The sequence below is a fragment of the Oncorhynchus tshawytscha genome, linkage group LG14, assembly GCF_018296145.1.
Source record: "Oncorhynchus tshawytscha isolate Ot180627B linkage group LG14, Otsh_v2.0, whole genome shotgun sequence".
NCBI classification, from domain to species: Eukaryota; Metazoa; Chordata; class Actinopteri; order Salmoniformes; family Salmonidae; genus Oncorhynchus; species Oncorhynchus tshawytscha.
This window is the reverse complement of record NC_056442.1, coordinates 4,277,497-4,283,496: the sequence shown is the minus strand read 5'-3', so window position 1 is coordinate 4,283,496 and position 6,000 is coordinate 4,277,497.

The following is a 6,000-nucleotide window of genomic DNA, read 5'->3' as shown; positions in this document are numbered from 1 at the left end:
CAAATGTGTGTGAATGCGTTTGTGTGTGTGTGTGTGTGTGTGTGTGCTGGTGTGTGAGTGTATGTTTGTGTTTTCATATGTTATGCTCAATGAACAGCTTCCCCAGAAAAGAAGAGAGGGAGGAGGGGAGAAGGGAGGTCAGAGAGGGGGCAAAAAGGGGTCTCTCTCTGTGTACTTCTCACCTAATGTGTGTGTGTGTGTGTGTGTTTAGTATGATGTACAATGAACCCAGACTTGCCTACAGCACTCTCTACGGGAAACCAATGACTTTACCAGAGGGAGGGGGGAGGAGAGAGATCACAGTGGAAAAGTAAACACAAAAATATGTGGATTTTCCTCCATAAGGTTTTTACCTGCTGTTGTTTGTGTCTGTGACTGAATCTAGGTCTCCTGCATGACACAAAACCGTGTTAGCATGTTGAACTAAAGCCTAGGCGTTACCTTGTCATTAGCGTGTGTGTGTGTGTGTGTGTGTGTGTGTTACAGTGACTGACAGTGTGTATATTTTGTGCAGGTCCTGCTGAGGTCCCAATGATGTCCCCCAATGGATCAATCCCCCCCATTCACGTCCCCCCAGGATACATCTCCCAGGTAAGCTGTGTTTGTGTGTGGTAAACTTGCTCTCAACTGAAGCCGTCCAGAGCAGAGAGGAATGTGTTGATTATTGCAGGGTACATTGTTGGGGGTGATAGCAGCGAGGCCATTGACTGTGTGTGTTGGGGGAGGCCACTGAGCCAACTGAGAGCGGGAAAAAGTGTGGAAGGAGAGAGAGGGATGGAAGGAGAGAGAGAGATGGAAGGAGAGAGGAATGGGTAGAGAGAGAGATGGAAGGAGAGAGAGAGATGGAAGGAGAGAGAGGGATGGAAGGGTGGAGAGAGAGGGATGGGTGGAGAGAGAGGGATGGAAGGAGGGAGAGGGATGGAAGGAAGGAGAGGAGGGATGGGAGAGAGAGAGGGATGGAAGGAAGGAGAGAGAGGGATGGAAGGAAGGAGAGAGAGGGATGGAAGGAAGAGAGAGGGATGGAAGGAGAGAGATGGAAGGAAGGAGAGAGAGAGAGGGATGGAAGGAAGGAGAGAGAGGGATGGAAGGAAGGAGAGAGAGGGATGGAAGGAAGGAGAGAGAGGGATGGAAGGAAGGAGAGAGAGGGATGGAAGGAGAGAGAGAGATGGAAGGAGAGAGGAATGGGTAGAGAGAGAGATGGAAGGAGAGAGAGATGGAAGGAGAGAGAGGGATGTGTGGAGAGAAGGAGAGAGAGGGAGAGGGATGGAGGGATGGAAGGAGAGAGAGGGATGGAAGGAAGGAGGGAGAGGGATGGAAGGAAGAGAGAGAGGGATGGAAGGAAGGAGAGAGAGATGGAAGGATGGATGGGTAGAGAGGAGATGGAAGGAGAGAGAGGATGGAAGGAGAGAGGGATGTGTGGAGAGAAATGGGTGGAGAGAGAGGGATGGGTGGAGAGAGAGGGATGGGTGGAGAGAGAGGGATGGAAGGAAGGGATGGAAGGAGGGAGAGGGATGGAAGGAAGGAGAGAGAGGGATGGAAGGAAGGAGAGAGAGGGATGGAAGGAAGGAGAGAGAGGGATGGAAGGAAGGAGAGAGAGGGATGGAAGGAAGGAGAGAGAGGGATGGAAGGAAGGAGAGAGAGGGATGGAAGGAAGGAGAGAGAGGGATGGAAGGAAGGAGAGAGAGGGATGGATGGAAGGAAGGAGAGAGAGGGATGGAAGGAAGGAGAGAGAGGGATGGAAGGAAGGAGAGAGAGGGATGGAAGGAAGGAGAGAGAGAGAGGGATGGAAGGAAGGAGAGAGGGATGGAAGGAGGAGAGAGAGGGATGGAAGGAAGAGAGAGAGAGGGATGGAAGGAAGGAGAGAGAGGGATGGAAGGAAGGAGAGAGAGGGATGGAAGGAAGGAGAGAGAGGGATGGAAGGAAGGAGAGAGAGGGATGGAAGGAGAGAGGAATGGGTAGAGAGAGAGATGGAAGAGAGAGAGGAGATGGAAGGAAGGAGAGAGAGGGATGGAAGGAAGAGAGAGAGGGATGGAAGGAAGGAGAGAGAGGGATGGAAGGAGAGAGAGAGAGGGATGGAAGGAGAGAGAGAGAGGGATGGGAGAGAGAGAGGGATGGAAGGAAGGAGAGAGAGGGATGGAAGGAAGGAGAGAGAGGGATGGAAGGAAGGAGAGAGAGGGATGGAAGGAGAGAGAGGGATGGAAGGAGAGAGGAATGGAGATGGAAGAGAGAGAGAGATGGAAGGAGAGAGAGGGATGTGTGGAGAGAAATGGGTGGAGAGAGAGGGATGGGTGGAGAGAGAGGGATGGAAGGAGGGAGAGGGATGGAAGGAAGGAGAGAGAGGGATGGAAGGAAGGAGAGAGAGGGATGGAAGGAAGGAGAGAGAGGGATGGAAGGAAGGAGAGAGAGGGATGGAAGGAAGGAGAGAGAGGGATGGAAGGAAGGAGAGAGAGGGATGGAAGGAAGGAGAGAGAGGGATGGAAGGGAGAGAGAGGGATGGAAGGAAGAGAGAGAGGGATGGAAGGAGGAGAGAGAGGGCTGGAAGGAGGAGAGAGAGGGATGGAAGGAAGGAGAGAGGGATGGAAGAGAGAGGAAGGAAGGAGAGAGAGAGAGGGATGGAAGGAAGGAGAGAGAGGGATGGAAGGAAGGAGAGAGAGGGATGGAAGGAAGGAGAGAGAGGGATGGAAGGAAGGAGAGAGAGGGATGGAAGGAAGGAGGAATGGGATAGAGAGAGAGATGGAAGGAGAGGAATGGGTAGAGAGAGAGATGGAAGGAGAGAGAGGGATGTGTGGAGAGAAATGGGTGGAGAGAGAGGGATGGGTGGAGAGAGAGGGATGGAAGGAGAGAGAGGGGGATGGAAGGAGGGAGAGGGATGGAAGGAAGGAGAGAGAGGGATGGAAGGAAGGAGAGAGAGAGATGGAAGGAGAGAGGAATGGGTAGAGAGAGAGATGGAAGGAGAGAGAGAGATGGAAGGAAGAGAGGGAGAGGGATGTGGAAGAAATGGGTGGAGAGAGAGGGATGGGTGGATGAGAGGGATGGGTGGAAGAGAGGGATGGAAGGAGAGAGAGGGATGGAAGGAGGGAGAGGGATGGAAGGAAGGAGAGAGAGGGATGGAAGGAAGGAGAGAGAGGGATGGAAGGAAGGAGAGAGAGGGATGGAAGGAAGGAGAGAGAGGGATGGAAGGAAGGAGAGAGAGGGATGGAAGGAATGGAGGGATGGAAGGAAGGAGAGAGAGGGATGGATGGAAGGAAGGAGAGAGAGGGATGGAAGGAAGAGAGAGGGATGGAAGGAAGAGAGGAGGGATGGAAGGAAGGAGAGAGAGGGATGGAAGGAAGGAGAGAGAGGGATGGAAGGAAGGAGAGAGAGGGATGGAAGGAAGGAGAGAGAGAGGGATGGAAGGAAGGAGAGAGAGAGGGATGGAAGGAAAGAGAGAGGGATGGAAGGAAGGAGAGAGAGGGATGGAAGGAGAGAGAGGGATGGAAGGAGAGAGGAATGGGTAGAGAGAGAGATGGAAGAGAGAGAGAGATGGAAGGAAGGAGAGAGAGGGATGGAAGGAAGGAGAGAGAGGGATGGAAGGAAGGAGAGAGAGGGATGGAAGAGAGAGGAGGGATGGAAGGAGAGAGAGGGATGGAAGGAGAGAGAGAGAGGGATGGAAGGAAGGAGAGAGAGGGATGGAAGGAAGGAGAGAGAGAGAGGGATGGAAGGAAGGAGAGAGAGGGATGGAAGGAAGGAGAGAGAGGGATGGAAGGAAGGAGAGAGAGGGATGGAAGGAAGGAGAGAGAGGGATGGAAGGAAGGAGAGAGAGGGATGGAAGGAGAGAGGAATGGAAGAGAGAGAGATGGAAGGAGAGAGAGGATGGAAGGAAGGAGAGAGAGGGATGGAAGGAAGGAGAGAGAGGGATAGAAGGAAAGAGAGAGGGATGGAAGGAGAGAGAGAGAGGGATGGAAGGAAGGAGAGAGAGAGAGGGATGGAAGGAAGGAGAGAGAGGGATGGAAGGAAGGAGAGAGAGGGATGGAAGGAAGGAGAGAGAGGGATGGAAGGAAGGAGAGGGATGGAAGGAGAGAGGAATGGAGAGAGAGATGGAAGGAGAGAGAGGATGGAAGGAGAGAGGGATGGGTGGAGAGAGAGGGATGGAAGGAGAGAGGGATGGAAGGAGGGGAGGGATGGAAGGAAGGAGGGAGAGGGATGGATGGAAGGAAGGAGAGAGAGGGATGGAAGGAAGGAGAGAGAGGGATGGAAGGAAGGAGAGAGAGGGATGGAAGGAAGGAGAGAGAGGGATGGAAGGAAGGAGAGAGAGGGATGGATGGAAGGAAGGAGAGAGAGGGATGGAAGGAAGGAGAGAGAGGGATGGAAGGAGAGAGAGAGAGGGATGGAAGGAGAGGAGAGGATGGAAGGAGAGAGAGAGAGGGATGGAAGGAAGGAGAGAGAGAGGGATGGAAGGAGAGAGAGAGAGAGGGATGGAAGGAAGGAGAGAGAGGGATGGAAGGAAGGAGAGAGAGGGATGGAAGGAGAGAGAGAGAGGGATGGAAGGAGAGAGAGAGGGGGATGGAAGAGAGAGAGAGAGGGATGGAAGGAGAGAGAGAGGGATGGAAAGAGAGAGAGAGGGATGGATGGAAGAGAGGGATGGAAGGAGAGAGAGAGGGATGGAAGGAGAGAGAGAGAGGGATGGAAGAGAGAGAGAGGAGAGAGGATGGAAGGAGAGAGAGGGATGGATGGAAGGAGAGAGAGGGATGGAAGGAGAGAGGGATGGATGGAAGGAGAGAGAGGGATGGATGGAAGGAGAGAGAGGGATGGATGGAAGGAGTGAGAGAGATGGAAGGAGAGAGGGGTGGAAGGAGAGAGAGGGATGGATGGAAGGAGAGAGAGGGATGGATGGAAGGATGAGAGAGATGGAAGGAGAGAGAGGGGTGGAAGGAGAGAGAGGGATGGGTGGAGAGAGAGAGGTGGAAGGAGAGAGAGGGATGGAAGGAGAGAGAGGGATGGAAGGGAGAGAGGGATGGAAGGAGGGAGAGGGATGGAAGGAGGGAGAGGGATGGAAGGAGAAAGAGGGAGGGATGGATGGAAGGAGAGAGAGGGATGGATGGAAGGAGAGAGAGAGGGATGGAAGGAGAGAGAGAGAGGGATGGAAGGAGAGAGAGAGAGAGGGATGGAAGGAGAGAGAAAGAGGGATGGAAGGAGAGAGAAAGAGGGATGGAAGGAGAGAGAGAGGGATGGAAGGAGAGAGAGAGAGGGATGGATGGAAGGAGGGAGAGAGATAGAAGGAGAGAGAGGGATGGGTGGAGAGAGAGGGATGGAAGGAAGAGAGAGAGAGGGATGGAAGGAGAGAGAGAGGGGGATGGAAGGAGAGAGAGAGGGATGGAAGGAAGGAGAGAGATGGAAGGAAGGAGAGAGGGAAGGAAGGAGAGAGAGGGATGGAAGGAAGGAGAGAGGGATGGAAGGAAGGAGAGAGAGAGAGAGAGAGGGATGGAAGGAGAGAGAGAGAGAGAGAGGGATGGAAGGAGAGAGAGAGAGAGAGAGGGATGGAAGGAGAGAGAGAGAGAGGGATGGATGGAGGGAGAGAGAGAGAGAGATGGAAGGAGAGAGAGAGAGAGATGGAAGGAGAGAGAGAGAGAGAGAGAGATGGAAGGAGAGAGAGAGAGGGATGGAAGGAGAGAGAGGGATGGATGGAAGGAGAGAGAGGGGGATCCTCTGCCAACTAGTTTCTGGTGGGACTTTGGCCTTGTTTTCACATAAACATGTCTGTTTTTCACGTTTGGTAAGTTTGTTTTGTATAGAGGATGTGGAGGTCGGAGGGGGGAGTCAGAGAGAGTGGTCGGCTATCTTTTCTCCTCTCTTGCTCTCTCTCTCTTGCTGCCTGTGTAGTGTGTGTGTGTGTGTTTGTGTGGTGCATGTGTGTGTGTGTGCTTGGAAGCAACTCTCACGGGGGAGTGTGTGTTTGCTTACTAATTGGAATGTGTGTGAATGGAATGGAATGTGTGTGCGAGAGAGTGTCTGAATTGGTGG